At 22.1% G+C, this 19,317-nt stretch overlaps 1 protein-coding gene and 1 long non-coding RNA gene across 3 annotated transcripts in view; both read right to left on the minus strand.

Annotated features, from left to right (window-relative positions):
- The window catches only part of LOC114577795 (uncharacterized), a 51,454-nt gene extending 39,576 nt beyond the window's left edge, over positions 1-11,878 (minus strand). Inside the window, exons 1-2 of the long non-coding RNA XR_003698128.2 lie at positions 9,895-11,878; positions 8,946-9,157 (exon numbers count right to left, since the gene is read on the minus strand). This is a non-coding gene — a long non-coding RNA (uncharacterized LOC114577795). The remainder of the gene's footprint in view (positions 1-8,945; positions 9,158-9,894) is intronic.
- LOC107999823 (Krueppel-like factor 7) overlaps positions 1-19,317 on the minus strand; it is a 469,653-nt gene that overhangs the window by 267,028 nt on the left and 183,308 nt on the right. The window lies entirely within an intron of this gene.

Genomic DNA, 19,317 nt, shown 5'->3' on the forward strand with positions numbered 1-19,317 from the left:
TAAATTTTTTGGATGTTTCAAAATGCTGGACGAAACATTTTAAATAAGAAAAGAATATGTCTAATGACATGTTAAAATAAATCATTTTTCAATAACCATTTCACAGTATCATCAATCGAAAATCATATAACATTGCATCGGAAAGAGAATACGTTGGATGAGTAAAGAAATGCAAGTTTTTCCAATGCAGTGTCAAGTATATTTGATTAATGTGATGCTTTCAAACAAAATGGAATCTCGCCGATCTAGAAATCTGTTATCCGCCTCTGGTTGTTGTTTTTCATTCTCAACTTTCTCTTTCACCATTCGAGAAACAGCTTCGTGGAAAGAGCTTCGACAAATAGCAGTAAGAAAACTAATTACATCTACCACGATCCGTTAACGAGTTTCCGGTTGGTGCTCGCGAATGATTCGCACTGGAATTAAACTGACTATGTCGACGATGCACGATCAATTTTGATCTCGGATGAATGTTAGCAGAGTTAAGTTTAACTTCTTTCATAAAGTTCGATCACAGTCGAGACCGTTTTGTTTGGGACAAAATGGTGGAAATAAGAAAAGTATTTTTTAACCTTGAAAGATGCGAAAACAATAGTCGTATGTATATTATATGTATCGTATGTATGTATATAATATTTTTCTATGTGATTTAATATTGTTGGACAAATAATTAGAAATTTTTAGTTTTATTTTTCATATATGAAAATTGAAATTTTTATAAACATATGTAAAAAAAAATGAAACTTAAAATAAAGAATAGAAATTTGTTTCAATCTTTAAATATAAAAAAATATGTAAATGTTTTACTTCGAATATTTTATTTTTTTGCATAACATGTATATTTTATACATTTTTCGCCAATTTTCTATAAATTTAAAAAATTTGTAAAAAGGTAAAATTGATTCAAAAACAATATCAACTTAACAAATTGATTTATAATAGAAAATGATATTTTTCAATATTTGGTATTTCAATATAGTTAATCAAATTTTTTAATTTGATATTGATTGAGTTACAAAAAAATATAATTTCCATAATCTAACAGATTCTCAAAATTTTTTTAAATCTCAAGAATAAAATATATAATATAAGAAATATTTTTATGAATATTGCTATTTAATTAGGTTTATGCGATTAGACTGACATATAGAATCTTTCTATAGAATAATAAGAAAGAAATAAATAAAATTTTAATTTTATAAAGATTTTCCAGTTATAAAGATTTAAAAATTATTAAAGTTTAACTATATAGAGAAAATGTATTATCAAAGTTGAGAACTAAAGTACTTAAATGGATTTGTAAGAAAACCCGTGTATTGCAGGAGAGATAGATAAGCAAGAAAAAGAAGAACTAATGAAATGACTTGCGAAATCGGAACAAACCAAGTTATAAAGATAAGATGAAAAACACGTTGATATTATCTCGGAAATTGGTCAGAAAATATTTAACTAGCCTAATTTTATGCACAATAAAGAACCATGTTCACGTGTATTTCATCATCTATCTTGCAATTAAATTGCTTCATAAAACAATGCGAATTACACAATGTTATATCAAGAGAAAATATACTCGAATAATATATCAATCTCAATATTCGATCACTTTATGAATATAAGAAAATTTTATGAGAAATAATTTAAATTATCTTTGATAATGAAGTCTATTAAATAATTTATAAAAATTTGTTTAATATTATATAATGGAAATATTGAGATTTTTATGGATTTATTTCTATTATCTCTTTTACTATTTTATGATTTTTCTATTTAAGCTTCTAATCCTTTATTTTTTTATTTAAGCATTTTTTAGTTTCAAGCTCATAAAAATAAAATGATATAAAGCTTTTCATTCATACAAAATTTTCACTTCAATATTTCAATGCTTATATCAAAATTTATTATAATCTTTATTTTACTTTTGAATCATTTCAATTATTTTAATTTCAATGTATTGTTTCAGTTATAAAGAAATAAATAATCAATTCTAATGAATATCAATAATATAAACGTGATAAAAATCATGAAATAAGAAATGAAAACAAAAATCATTCGTTTCCCTATTTTTTCTGATTATCTTTCTCGATAAAGCAAATTACTAATTCTCGTTCAATAATATTGTTCCTTTTTCTTTTTTCTATTTTCCTTTCTGGAATAATTTATTACAATTTTATTAGAAATTTCAATTTCTCGCGAGCAATTAGTCTCTTTATAACTTAATGGAAATTTAGAAACATAGTTATATAAATAATTTTCAAATTTTTTTATTTAAGCTTTCTTGTTCAATTCCATCGATTTTGTCGATGCTCATAATACAATTATAAATTACCGGAAGAATGATTTAAGAAATACCGATCCAGTTCCGACATAGAGTTCGTGCAATTATTTGATTAGCCATCTATGCTTTAATAAAAAATTAAAAATTAGTTAGAAATTTTATTCCTAAAAAAATTCCTTCTTTTGTTGTATTGGGAAACATGGGTAGAGAGAGAGAGAGAGAGAGAGAGAGAGAGAGAGAATAAAAGATAATAAAAAAATATTATGGATTGATGAAACTCCATGATTTTTTATTTTAATTAGCAAATTTTTTCTTCGATGATGATACATATATAAATATATATATCTACTTAGTTAAAACGTTTTATGTATAAAGATTTTTAGAAATTATAATTCGCTCCTATATTCTTAGTATAATTATGTGATATATGAATTTCAATTAGATTAATAAGAAAAAAAAGAAAAAAAAAACAGAAGATTCGTTTCTCCTAAAATATTTCTATTTCTACTAAATAAATACTAACAGGATACATATTTCAATTTTTTGTATTTCATCCGAATTGTTTTTTTCAGAAGGAGTTAAACGAAACAAAATACGTGAATATAGATATAGTTTTGATATTTTTTTATCATTTTTATCATTTTTAAGGAATTTTATTGAAAATAGTTGAAAATATAATTGTAAATAAAAAGAATATAAATTATGAACTATAATATAAATAGCTTGTATCAATATTTTGAAATTCTTTTATTTGATAAAATTTAGAATTTTATGTTAATCTTTTTATTAAAAAAATTTTACATTCAGCTGATTATTGCTGTTTAATATATTGCTATAATTTACGTTATAAATGTAAAATTTTATTATCAAAGAATTATTGAAAATTTATCTTTTTATGTTTTTTCGATATTAATTGATTCAAATATGCGTCTATTAAATTAGGAATATCATAATTAATATCATAATTAACATTTCAATAGCTAAATAATAAATTAATAAAATATGATGAAATATCAAAATTCTCAAGAAGACTTCAATTTTTAATCGAGTTTTAATCGTTTAAACAAAATTTAAATAAAATAGATGTAATCGAATCTCAAATTATAATGTGATATGAGAATCTCTTTCACATTTTTTGAAAATGCCACTTGATATTCAATTATCATATTTTCTGATAATGGAAAGATAATCTTCCATTATTCCATTCATATAATTTTTAACATCACCACCATTTAAGTCTGACTTATTAATTTAAATTCTTTTGTTCCTTCTTTTTTTTTCAATTCGATTTTAATGCATAAGAAGAATTTCATTTGCTCGAGTGTTTAGAAGAATTTTCTGAATATAATCATTAACCAAAAATTTGAAATTTTTTTTCTTTTCTTTTTAAATTTATTTCTAATTATATTATTAATTCAAAATTAATGTTACAGATATCCAATGTAATTTTATATAATAGATAGATTTTTGACGAAAAATTATTCTAATAGGATAATTAGGAATTAATAACTTAACCTAATATTCTTTATAAATTCTTTGATTCTATGTCTTAAAAATGATGATAAAAATTTTACTCAGGAATTTATTCTCAAAAATTTTCTTAGAAATTAATTTCTCAAAACTCTAAAATAATTTTTTTTAAAATTCTTAAGAATTCTATAGATTATCAAATTTGGAATTTTTGGATTATCAGATCGGTAATATATGTACATATATACATGCAAGAAATGTATTACTATTATTATTATTATGCTGCATTTTCGTGCCGAAATACTCTCCTAAAAGGAAAGCAGGCCCACTATGAAATTGCTTTCTGCCGTTTGATCATAATCCAATCGTTCCACCACAGACTAAACCGCCTAATGGGACGTAGAACCCCGATATCTCAGCCGGAAAATTTATGAACGGCTGTTTCTCTATGCAAAGAGACTAACTCCGTGGAGGAATGCTCAACGAAACGCCGAATATACTGTCCGCTATTATTAAATTAATGCAGTTTCTGCTCTTTAAATGATGTAACGCATACGCATTATCTGTAATGCGTAATGTTACCTTCGAGAATCTAAATGGACGATATGTTGAATGAACGATTAGTTAGAGAACGATGAGACATACCATATAATAAATATATTATTTCTAATGAATATATAATAATGATAATATAGCAAGTCCGAAAAAATATTTATAAGTTAAATAAATACATTCAATGATTATAAAAAGTTATATACTATTCCATTTATATAAGTTATATATACTAATAATATATACTATAAGTTATATATACTAATTAGTTAAATCTAATTAAATTTTATATCAATTAGTAATATATCTACAAAAATATTCATAATTACAAAAATTGATATTCTAAAAATGAAATATAGAACCTGATAAGAAAATATTTCGTTAAAAAAAAAAAAATTATGTATATTAGATTATTTATGAAATAATCTTTTTTAGATGTTTGAATCTAATGAGCTAATAGTATCTTTTATATTTCATTATAAATCAAATATGACATAAATACCATAATGAAACTATATATATGAACTAGTTATATATGACTATATAACTAATAACATTAAAAAAAATATTTTTCTATAATACATATATATATAAAATATATATAAAATAAAGTATAATAAACTATATAACAAAAATATAATAAAAATATAACCTATTATATTAAAATATTAAAATAATCAAATAATATTTAAAATTTTGAAAAAAAGCAATAAAATATGTTGAATTTATTGATTTAATTTATTTCTTGATTTATTTTTAAAAATAAAATTTTATTTATTTTATCAAAAATATATTTTTATTATTATGAGAATAAATTTCTATAAAAAATCATGTTTTAAACAATGTTAAGAAATATTGTTAAAAATTAAAATAAAAATAAAAATTGAATTCATAACTTGTATATAAGAAAAAACAATAGGAAAATAAAATTGGAAAATAAAAACGAGATCTATGCTCCTTTAAAATAGGCTTCTGAACATGAGAAACTCTTTTTAGTAGTTCCTTTTGAGACTTTTTTAAGACTTTTAGAACAAAATTCCGAAATTTTAAAAACTAATTCTTATTCATCAAAGATTTTCTTAAGTTTAACAAAGACAAAGTTATCAGCTGAAGAAGGCTTTAAAAATCTCCCGTATCTAATTGCTTCAGTTAACATTTATCGCGTTGATATGCTCACTTTTTATGGATGTACTCATTATCTGCGTGTAACAACGCGCAATAGCCGAGTTCGTTCTCGTTCCGTTCCTTCTAAAATAAGGTAAGCAGCATCAAGGTTTCCAAGCAAAAAATGGTAATAAAATTACGCAACATTCTCGAGGTTCCTTCTATTAAGGCTCGATACAAATATATGATTTCATAGCAATCATCAAAATGAATGATACCTTTGTATCTAATTGCAGAATTGTTCGATTGTATTTCTTATTAGAAATATGAAATTATTAGAAATCGAATTACAAACAGAAGAATATTTATCGAGAGATTTAAAATGTTAATTTAAATTACAAAATTACAAAAAGAAATTAGATATTCCAACTCTTGTTGGAATATTATACAAAAAGTTGAAAAATTATATATTAAATATTATATTATATGATTTCTTATAATATAATAAAATTTGTAATAAAATTTAATAAAATTTGTAATAAAATTTAATAATAATTTAAAAATAATGTCAATGATTACATAATGGCTTACTTATTTAATTTGATCTAAATAAAGTTAAAAAATTGTTTGAATTTTTAAATAAATAATATTTTTAACCAATTTTATGATATAAATACTTTTCAGTATAATATTTTATTGTTTATTTGTTCCATGTTTACGAAAAGAGGAATTTCCAATTCATTAATTTAATTGAAATTATTATATTTTGTTATTATATTTACAGAAATTCAAATATTCAATATATTTCTGGAAATATTTTTAAAATTTATTTTCATAAAATTTTAAAATAAGAATACTAAATATAGAACAAATATAATAACATAATTACGATGACATATTTATAAATTTATATAAATTTATATGAGTTCTGCCATTTTAAAATTTTAGTCAGAGATATTTTAAAAAATATTTCATTTGATTCTATAATATTTTTGTAAATAAAATAAAGAAATCAATAACGAAAAATCAAATCAATAATATTTATTAGAAATTTTCATATTCACAAAATTTCAAGAATGTTTTCGAAAATTTTTTGTATGTGCAATGTATTTTTTTGTAGCTGATATTTTATATATATATATCCAAATATATATATCCATATTCAGGGATATAATATAATAGATATTACGAATTTTATTATATATATGAATGTATATGAATTAAATTAATTCTAAAAAAATATTTAAAATATTTAAAAATGTCTCAACAATCTTCATCGGATTATTGCTTCTTTTAACATTAAATTTTTTTGAGATATAATATATGAAAAATTTTTTTTTATCAATTAAATACTAGTGGAATCATATTTTTCTTATATACTTATCACTTATTAAAAAGATTAACATTAAATCTATTTTTTAAATTTAAAAACAAATATTAAAATATTTTTTAAAAATCACATGACTTATAATGTGTTATAAAATGATAATAGCAACATTATGCGTTTGCTAACTGATTACGTCTTAGATAAGATATAGAAATTGTATTATCTTGTATTCTCTTATATTGTCTTGGTCAACGTGATATCAATTTAATATAATAAGTAATATTGGTATTTACTCTAATTATATATATTACTCTAATTATATATATAATTATATATCTAATTATATATATCTTTTCTTTACATATTATTTTATAAAATTTTATAAAAATAAATCATTTTCAAGCATAAGTCTTAAATTCCTAAATAATCGTTACGTCATAATAGGAAGACAGGAAATTACAATGAAAAGTTCAGATAACAATGAAATAGACTCTTATGTTCACCTTCGCATCGTTTCACAACACATCATGATTTTATATATCTACATCGAAAACAGTCTCTTACATAATAACCATCCACATGTTGGTTTTTAACACATTCGAACAATATTGCAGGTGTTAAAATATCCTGGAAATTTCCAATGAAAAAAGTGCGAATTTTTAATTATAATAAATATAATTAAATTAACTATAATATATAATATAAAATTGTGCAAATGAAGATCTTTTTTATTTTGTTTGACTTTTATTTTCTAAATAAATCTTCGTGATCACAAAAAAAAATTATTATTTCTTCTAATATATAAAATTTATTAAAAATATAAATACTATAATAATAATTATTACAATATAATAATTAATAACAAAATACTATAATATTATAAAAATATTAATTTTTGAAATGTAAAATACTATACTAAAGATATATGAGACATAAAAATCTTATATCATATTAATTAATATGACATCTAAATAAAATTAATTATAAATAAATATAAATATTAATTTAAATATTAATGGAGAAAGAACAAAATTGATTATTTTAAAAAATTCTTTGATTAACAAAAATCCTATATAAAATATTTATTAATTATATAAGAAATATTTATTAATGTAAACTCAAAAAAAAAAAAAATATTTTTGTTTCAATTTTCTATTTAATATTTTACGTTTTTTTGTCTATTTATATATATTTTATTTTTACATATATTTGAAATTATTAATTTATAATAATTAATATTATTAATTATATATTTAAGATTTACTCAAATGACGTTTTTTTGCTCTTGATAAAAATAGAATTTAAATTATTTCTCTTGATATTTCATATTAGATCCATTAACATTCATGTATTAATGAAGAAACATTTTATATTATATAATTATTTTTAATGAATTTTGAATAATATTATTTTTGAAAAATTTTTTAGCTGAAGCAAATTAAATAAACAAATTAGATAAGTATCAAGAAAAATTTATTATAGAGATAAAGTTTTATTACCAAACAAATATATATAAGTAAATAAATATTAGTTACTGATATAAATGATGTAATAAAAAGCATAACTATATAAATCTATATAACATGGAATGTAACTATTACCACGATTTTTCAATAATTAGACAAAAAATATTCTTCTAGTTATAATATTAAGATGAATTCAATGATATATTATACTATATATATCTTCAAATAATCTTAAATAAAATATAAATTTATCAAATTTATTTCAATAAAATTATATTTTTGTAATAGTTAAATACTAAATTAAATACTAAATAATTAAATACTAATATAATAATATCATAATAATATCTTTCACATTAAAAATAGCTATTTTGAAAATTTTAAAAATAAAATAATTTCTTATAATAATATATCTCTTGATTCATTCAATATTTTTTTTATTATTATTATCATTAAAAATCATTTGAAGAATTCAATATACATCATTGAATTTATCTTGACACGATCTCATTAAAATCAAAAATATATATATCATTATTCTATACATTTTAAAAAAATTTTAAAAAAATTAAGAAAATTTTGATTTCTTATAAAAAATTTTTTTATTGTAATTTATAATTGATATTACATTTATAATTGATTAAAAATTAAATAATTTTTATTTGAAATATTTTTTTGTCACATTATTAAAAATGTCTCATAATGACAATTATAAAATACACTCTGTATATTTTGTTTCGCGTATGCCCACCTCTTTTTAACTTTCTCTCTTGACGAGTAAACAAGACGGTTCAGTTGCGTTGTCGTGCCAGTTGGTCCGTAGAACGTCATGGAATTTGCATTTTTATTGGAATCTTACGTCCTACGGAAAGACGAATATCGGTTGTACATGCTCGTGATCCTCCAATTCTTCTTTACTCTCATGTTTGTATGTAACCCGTCTGAACATGGATCGAGAGCAGACTGTCACGAGAATTATTGATAAATTCCGTAAAAATAGAATTTATGAAATATATTATGAAATAAATTAGAAACAGAAAAAAATCTTAAAAATTATTTAATTCTTTGAATCAAAAAATTTCAAGTGATATGATAAAAAAAAGTTCTAAAGTTTAGAAAAATTTTATTAATTAATGTAAATTTGATCTTCATTCCTTTCGATTCTATTTTTCGATTCTAGAGATATTTCAAATATATTTTAGAAATATATATTTTACAAATATATCAATTGTGTGAAATATTTTTTACGACTTAATTAAATTCGTCAAAACAAAATAAAATTTTTTGCAATCTCTAAAATTTAGATTATTATGAATTTTTTTTATATCCAAAAATTGAAATTTAAATAGCAATGTTTCGAGAAAATTCAATAAATTGAAAAAAATTGAATATTATTACGGAATTGGATATTATTAAATTTATTTTATTTCTGAAAATTATAGATAAATTTTAAATCAAAATTTGCATTATTTATTTTACTTATTCAAATTTCTATGGTCTATTACATCAATATATTTAAAATATAAAGCAATTAAATTATTGTAAACGAATAATCAATACATATAACAAGAAAATAGAGCTCAAATATAAATTAGTTCATCAAGTAAATTTTTTTCAAAAAGTTCGGTTTTTGATTATATTTCATATTATAAGAAAGAGGAAGAAAAACATATGTGTAGTACAGATACGTAACGAATTACCGATAAATCTCCCGTTAGTGAGACGAACAAGTAGTAACAACGAGCCGAAGGCAACCAGTCTCTATCAGATCTTCTTCAAGGCCTGGTCATAAAAGACGACACGTATGGAGCTGAATGCAGCCTGGTGAATGCGGCCGTTTGTTGCACGGCCTTGAGCCAGTGAAGAAACGCGGAGAGCACCGTTTGAGAACAACTAAGAACCGTTGAGGACACCCAAGGATCCCAAACGAGTTTTTAGACTCTTGCGATTCTTCACTTCCATTCTATTTTTGAGACGTCTCGCGTGTTTCACCGTTTTCTCCAAAATAATGTTATTACATAGATTTGCTGTAGTCTTTAAAAAAGATAAAAATTGTTTGGTTTACAGATGTTTAAATAGAATTTATATTTCATTTGAATAAATTGAAAGAATATAATCATTGTAAATAATTTTGATCACCTTTAATATTGTTTGCAGAATTTTTTGAAAATATGAGTAAGTTTAAAATGTTTTTTTTTTTTTTGATAATTTTTTATATTAAGAAACTTCATTTTTAGACATTTTTTTATTTTTTTTGCATAAATAATTGATTCCTTTAAGTTAAGAGAATAGAAATTTGTACGATTATAAATCAGTCATATGCTGATTGATGGATCATAACCAGCGGAAAATCGATATGCGTCCTGTGGACAATAATTGATAGTTTTTGTCGGGAAGAAATATGCAAAAAGAAAACGATTTTTATGTGTAAATAATAGTGTGGATGTGGACATTTTGCAATATTATCCATATGTATCTTTATTAAATACTCAATATAAAATATTCAATATAAAAACAGTTTTTATTTCATGTCACCGGTATAAAACATTAATATTTAAATAATACTTGTGTAAATAATTGGAATATTTTGATTTTAGTTATCATATAAAAGTATGTAGCTCTATTTAAAAAATCAGATAATGTTAATGTAAACTTCAAAAAATTTTCCATTAATAATAAAGATATTTATATCTAAATGAAATGCATTCTGTATAATTTTTTTATTTGATGTTAAAGCTTTAAAAAATTTTGATAAAAAAAGTTAATTATTTTCTAAATTGCCACTTTTGAATTGTTGTAATTTTATTATACTGTCAAAGAGTTAATTTAATCGAGTTAATAAATTTTAATTAAAAAATTTTAATTAATAATTAAAATTCCTTTTAATATTTAAACCTTGTAATATTAGCGATTCGATAAAAATTTCATCCTTGATTTTCATTTCATCATGAATTTTTATCTTTATTGGAAAAAGTTCTAACATTTGTCAGAAACTATGAAAGCTTTGAAAACTATGATTTTCAATTATGACTGAACTGTTTAAATATCATCCATTTAATCAAATATTACGAAAAATCGCAGCTGATTTACAGACAAGAGAAAGTGTAAGGGAAGCACCTATTTAATTCGAATAATTCTACAGGTGCCAGTCGCTATCAAACGAATACGCTCTTTATCGAGAATGAATAATTTCTCTGCAGGCAAGGCGCGTCGAATCGATTGCGCCACTGATTTTCCCAATCTCCGGGAATTTCCTTGGGGAAATTAGCCTTATCGGAAGATTCCCATGCTTCACGTCAACCAAGATCGCTGCATTATGGTGGAAAGATATGTCTAAGATAAGCTTTACGAAGTTTCACTTCTTTCGAATCCTTCACATTTTAATATGTTTGAATTTATTTCACAATGGTCACTAATTTACATGTTTTTTTCTTTTCCTTTATCGCTTTTTTCTTTCTATGAGAACGGATAAAAAGAAAAATTATGATAGATTACGTGTAAAGTAATTGATTAAGAAAAAATTTAAGAAATGATTAAATAAAAAATTGATTAAGAAAAATGGTTTGGAAAAAAAGAAAATGTGTAAGAAAATCCGATGTTAAGAAATATGATTGTCGGAATAAATGTATAATAATAAAGATGTTTCATACCAATAATTTCTTTAAATAATATGAAATTTTTATCAAAGATATGAGATTTATATGGATTTTTAATATAAAATTTTAACAGGATTATAAATTCGTGTTAGATAAATTCGTACTTTGGATGTTTTTATGAGAAAAAAATTAATTTTAAAGATTATTTTGCATATGTAAAAATGTTTTATAGCTATAATTTTTCAGATATTTCAGATAATCTGAGAAAAATTATTTTGTATAAGAAAATAATAGATTTTTAATTACAAATTGCAATATTAAAATTTTTCAAAAAATAATTTTTAAAAAGTTATTTTGATTTTTTTAAATAATATTGTCTATTTTAAATTTTATAATTATCTGTATATATATATATATTTATATACTACATATATATATATATATATATATACATATATATACATATATATATAGCTCATATTATATTTTTAACTTTAAGATTAGTATAGAAAATCGTTAAACTTATACTGTATAATAAAAATAATTTAAAAATAAAAAAAATGAAAACATATTAACAACTTCATCTTTTATTTTCTTAAAAAATGATTTTTTGGGTAATTTTAACATCGCAATTTATAAATAATAAGAAATTGATTAATTTTTATTTAAAACGATTTTTTTTATTTTTATTTATCGAAAATATTTAAAAATTTTATTGCCTAAAATTTGTGCAAAATGAAAATTTAAAGAATAGTCAAAGATTATAAAGATGTGATTATAATGAAACAGCGAGGATTGAGGATAGAGATGAAAAGAAAAGTAAGAAAAAAGAATAGTAAGTTAAAACTAAAACGTTGTATTTTTATGATCAAAGATCTTTATTATCCTCAAATCAAATGTTCTAACGCGTTTACAAGTCGATTTGTCTCAATAGTATTTGTTCCTGCTAATAAAAACAAACATTTTTATTTCACTATTATTATACGTTACTTTTCTTATAAATTTCTTCGCTTCATTATAATTTTCAGCGTAAAGATTAATTTAGAATAAGCGATTATTAAAAAAATAAAGTATTTTATTATACAATGAATCTATTTTCTTATATTTTATAATCTCCAACCTATATAGAGATTTATATCAAAAATAATTCTTAGGTTTTTTTTCTTAAATTTTGCTCTTAAATTTTCAATTATTCTGCAATAAATCGTGCAAAACACATATGCACATACTAGAGAGAAAATGAGAGCTGGTGTCCTTAACAAGTCACGTTTATCGTGATCGACATGGCTCCCAGATGGGCAGAAAGTTCCTTTCGAGCAAAAGTTACTTTTCCAATAATCACACTGTGGGATATGGTAATTTCTAATGAACAAGGATTTTAATTAAACGTCCAGCCAACCCGAACGAACTTCACCGCGTCTCATACTCATTTAACTTAAGTCTTTTAACTGAAAAGTGAATTAGCAATGATAGCGAACTATTTTCTCATTCATTATATGATGCCCACTGATCCTGGGATGCATCATTTTTTTTTCTTTCTTTTTTCTCGTAATTTTTTTTGGATCAGTTACATATTCTAATTATTCTGATTATTCTGATTACTAGGATATACCATTTTTCAAAATAAATCTAGAGAAAGAGAGTGATTTTTTTGCCACAATATATTATGGAATACTTATATATCATATGATAATCAATATATATCAATTATTTATTTTCGAATTAACTCTTTCTAATAATATTTAATTTTTTAAAATTATAATTTAGAAATGAAAATATATAGATATATAGATATAAATATTTAAAATAGTAATAATATATACAAAACATGGCTTTGACAATACAAAATAGATTTTTTAATCTATCATATAATTGTATTGTTGCATGAATATATTCTCTTTTCGCTTATATTATAAATTATAAATTATAAATATTTAAAATATTTGTTCCTCTTCTTTCTTCTCATATAAAGCAATGAAAATTCAAAAAATTAATAGTTTTATTATTATGGATAATTATGGTATTATTTTAAATCTAATTAATGAGAAGATTATATTGATACTTCTATAGAATATGATAGTACAATTATACTTATTAAAGTAAAAAAATAAAGTATAAAAAATCATTAATAAGATATAATAGTAGCGATATATACTTTCTGATCATTTTTAGAAAAATGTGAGTCATCTATCATTAAATATTAATAAATTTCCTTACTTTTATAATGAAAATTTTGGAAAAAAAATTTAAAGATTTTCAAATATATACAAGTTCTTAAAAGAAATCTTTCAAAGTTTTTTTGATATTTGAAAGTTTCTTATAGATATAATTTTTGTCATATAATTATAATTATTTATATTAGTATAAATAAAATAAATATATCAGAGCATAATTTAAAATACATATATAAAATAATCTATAAAATAATAAAATTTCTTAATTTATTAAAATTTGATTTGTTATATATTTATACTTCTTATATCTATAATATTTAATTTATAATTCAATATTTTTTGTTTCTAATCTTTACATATTTATTAAATATATATATTCATATTTAAAATAACAAAGAAAAATAACATTATATATTATATTATATATATAATACATATAATATAATATATAATATATATATAATATATATAATATAATATATAATATAATATATAATATATATATAATATATATAATATAATATATATATAACATTATAAAGAATTACTAAATATTCAATTCATTAAATAAATTCAAAGTATTGGTAAGCAAGATGGTCAATTAATTCCTTATTTCTAATAAATTAAATAAATGAAATGATAAAATTCAGATCGATACTCGTAAAAATAATCATCAATTAAATTTTATAAAATCGAAATTCAATCTGTAATTTTCAAATTATTATTATATTTTTTAAAACGCAAAAAATTAAACAACTTTTCCTTATCTTTTTTTCATTGTTATGTTTGTAACATGGCATAATGAAAATTCTATTCGAAAACAAAGAATTTTGCAAACATATGTTATTATATAATTTCCATAGTCAAAGTATTCTCGTCTATCTTTAAACAGCAAAAAGAAAATAAATCTAGTTGCAATTTCGAAAAGTATCGGGTGCGATCAAGAATAAATTAAAGCTGAAAATTTGCGTAACAATTCCATCCTGAACACCACACATGATCCACACATTCTTTTTTCCTTATACGAAATTGTTCGGCAATGCTCTTTATCCTTACAAAGTAACAATGTTGGCTGAACTCCATGGGGCATAAGAACACTCATAAACTGTGGCTTGTTTGCTTGAACGCTTATAAAAAAGAATTAAAAAAACTTCTCTTTTCTTAGGGTAAAAGCTATGTCGGAAATAAAAATTCCGCGACATTTACTAAGAAGCCAATTTATGTTTGACCAAGATCACAAGTATACGTTTGAAATGAAAAATCGTCGGATTCTTCGTCTCCATCTTCTGCCTTTTTTCTTAATATTTCAAGAAACATTCAGTGATAGTAGGTTTGGAATATTTCTTATCTTATTTACATAGAGATACTCTCATATCATTGTAAAATTTGTAGATCATTTTCATTATTATTAAGAAATAGTATAGTGGAATATTGTAAACAATTCGTAATCAGTTGTAGACAATGTTGCTCGTGAACATATTAATTTTCATTTAGATGAATTTAAAAAAGGAAAGAAAAATAATATATTAATATGTAACATTACGTAAAACAAATTACAATAAATATATTGCATAAAGATAGGAAGTAATAAATATATAGTATGTATTTATAAATATTTTTAAAATAAATTAATATATACCAATAATAATTAATATTTCAAGAAAATTATAATAAAATTTATATTATTTTAATTAAAATAAGAATTTTTTTATTTTATGAATGAAATAAAACAAAGACCATTTTAATATTTTCAAAAAAAAAAAAAAAATTTTCAAAAAATTTTATTTCCATTATTTATTTCCATAAATAAATATTTAATATCTTAATAATATAGTTTAATAATATATCTAAAATATTTTTTTCCATTTTATTCTTTATATATACTATATATTTCCTATTATATATTTTCCTAAGTTGTAGAATTTAAATAGAGATGATTGTTTTTAATTATTCCAGAATGCAAATATAATAATTCTGATTAATTGACATTATATTCGAGAAACGTATCAAGTTTATGTTGCATATATATATATATATATATATACGTTTATACATACATACATTAGAAATAAAATTGCATGGGAGAATCTATTCATAAATAAATAGGATTAATTTAGATCGAAAAATCGATTATAGATGTGACAAAGCGTCTACTAGTGTTCACGACCTTTCATGCGCAATTAAGCTTATTAACGGCTGTTTTCGATTGATAAACGTACGCAATAAAGCGTGGAAATGCGGTCAGCTTCAATTGACCGCGATTCACACTAGGCTACTAAATTTTTCTATATAGAATTCGTCATCTTTTAAGAATGTTAATAATCTCTTAAGAGAATTGAATTGCTTCATATATTTATACTCTATTTTTTTCAATAAAAATCATTTAATAAATTATATTTAAATTATAAATTTCTATTTATTAGATTAGTGTATATGAAATTTTTTAAATAAAATTTTTTTGAAACATTATTTTATAGACTTTTTTTAAAGATTGATTAATTTTAATATTATATCTGTATTAAAATTGTTTTCAATTTTAAAATTCAAGAATTAGTTTCGCAATAAAACTTTTTCTTTATTTATTAATTGTAATAAAATAATTTATTTCAAAATCACATAGAATCTATAAATTTTTTTACATGTATTTTCTATTTTTTGTAATTCTTTTATTTTTTTTTTTTCTATTTAATCTCGTATAATAAAATCATATTAATATTTTGATTATTTATGATTACTTATAAAAGATTTTAATAATTACATTATAATTTATTATAATCATTTTAACTTAAAATATTTTAAAATGTTATCAAGCATAAATAATTATTTTTCAAGAAAATAAAAAAAATCTGTAATTGAAACAAAAAACTTCAGTTAAAAACAACGAGATCATAATGATCAAATTTAACCGGAAAAAATGGAAGTATAATAAAATTCCAGAAAAAATATAAAATCGCATAAATTACATGAATAACTTATGTAATTTTTGCGATACTGATAAAACTTCTATTCTAAGAAACAAAATTCGAAAAGAGCACTACATTTTCTTCTTTTTCGATTATAATTCGAGGCTATCCATTGAAAAATGACATTGTTAAGAGTGCCCACGAGGAGGAAGGATGTTAAAAAGTTTATATTGCGATCGTTTCGAAAGACTCGCATTTGCAATAAGTAACGCATTCTCCTGGTCCGCCGCTCAACAACCTGAGTATCTCGTTAGATTGGATGGAAATCTGCTTTAAATGTAGCGATAATAAAAGAGTAATGTTTCTACGGATGATAATAAAATTTGTCTATCGATTGAAATTTTTATCGCTCACTTTCCTTTTCGATTTACGTTCCTCCTTCTTGCCTTCTTCCTTCCCTTCCTTCTCTTGTACTTCTCTTTTTTTATCAAAATTTGCAGTTTTTGATAAGAGTCTCTGGCAATCAATTTAGATATCAAAATAACTTCTATTTGTTATCTAAATGAAATTTTCATCGTTAAGAATTTCATTTATTACCACTTTTATTTGGTCGAGAACGCTATTCTTGAATGTTAAGTTTTGAAAAAAATATTTATTGATATGATTATAAGAAAACTTTAATTGCATAATCGTTATTTTTCGGTCGACTTTGCGATAATCGAAGAGGAAAAGATTGCGGAAAAAAAGGAAAATCGGTTTCTCATCTCGATTCCTTTTGTTGAATTCTGAAATCAATTGATTTAAAAAGATTTAAAAAACGGAACAATATATAGAATATTCGATTTATATCGATCAATTTAATATTGAAAAAATTTAGATAAAAATTGAATGGTTGAAAAGTACATGATTTAATATAAAAGATTTTTTTTTAAAGTTAAGTTAGAAGACATTTGAAGATCAGTTTTCTTTTTTTTTTTAAATAAAATCATAACTTTTTAAATACATGAATCAATACAACTAGTCATTTATTAAAGAATTAAATCATTTATTTAAAAAAGTTTAAAAGTTTTATATGAAAAATAAAAGAAAACTGATCACCATAATTCACATTTCATTTACGATAATTTTTACGCCATATTCGTTTTTGTATATTTACTATTGAAATATATTATTAAAAAAATAAATTGGTATTTTTATTGATTAAATCATGGATAATACTTTATTATTCTTATACAATTATTAATCAGACATACGATTGAATTATTTTGTATTTTGTTTGGATAAAAAGAATTACAATATTTTTCAAAATATAATTTTTATTTAGAACGATATTTTTTAAAATAATTACAAATAATATTCTTACAAATATATTCTTTTAATCTATTAGATCTTTGTTTGAAATATTTTTCAATATCACTAATAGTTTCCAAGATATTTGTGCGAACTGACTTAAATAGGACACTCTATATATACTCATGCTTTTAATTTGAAAGAGAATCTATTAACTTCACAGTAGACAGTATGTACAGGAAAATAGATATTTCAAGCAATAAAAGACCTTTTACATTTTCCTCTAACACAGTGACATTCCATGTTTGTCTCAGCCCCGAGAAACTACCCTCTCAAAAGGACTCCGAAATCGCGTTTCGAAACGAGACCAATATACGGGATGTCAGAGAAATATCGCACTAGGTCACGCTCTGTCACCGCCAACTTTTTTCATTTCTCTGTAGCGACAGTCTAATTTCGAGATCCAGCCCTGGCCTATCAAAGGCTTAATTATTCGATGAAACTACAGAAAAAAGTACCCAAAACATAGTATAGCTTCAATTTATTTCCTCTTCAAACTTTATCACATTACCCATTCCACTTGCAAATCAGAAATCAATTGATTATATAATTAGTATGAGTTAAACAAATGTCTTTTTTTTTTTTTTTAGAAAAGAATAAGATTTACATCCTAAATTCGAATCGTAAAACGGGCCAAGTCGAAAATGCAACAGGCATCGTAAGCCTTTTGTTCTATCTATTGTTTCACATATATGTGCATATATAGGAATATATATAGGAACAAGCGACACGCGACAAGAGATTTGCAACATTGTCTGGTACAGTCAGACAACGTCTCTTGGCCTCTCGAGCGTGTAATCAACTGGTCTGAGGATCCCTCTTATACACGCGCCCTTGTCCACATGTGTACGAGAGGAATGGTACTACTTGCTCTCTCCACTTTGTCTCTTGTCACTATATCACGTTCTTGTAAAAAATATCTTTCGCAGATGATACACTTTACGACCTATCTTGACTTCATAATTCTTTTCGTTTTGTTCTTTTTATTCTTATCGGTTAGAAGCAAGAGATTGAATGATAATACATAAAAAATTGTAATTTTTTACTTTATTTATATTGTATGTAGAATTATAAATTTTGTTTAAAATATTTTTGTAGAT

The sequence above is a fragment of the Apis cerana genome, linkage group LG1, assembly GCF_029169275.1.
Source record: "Apis cerana isolate GH-2021 linkage group LG1, AcerK_1.0, whole genome shotgun sequence".
Taxonomy (NCBI): domain Eukaryota; kingdom Metazoa; phylum Arthropoda; class Insecta; order Hymenoptera; family Apidae; genus Apis; species Apis cerana.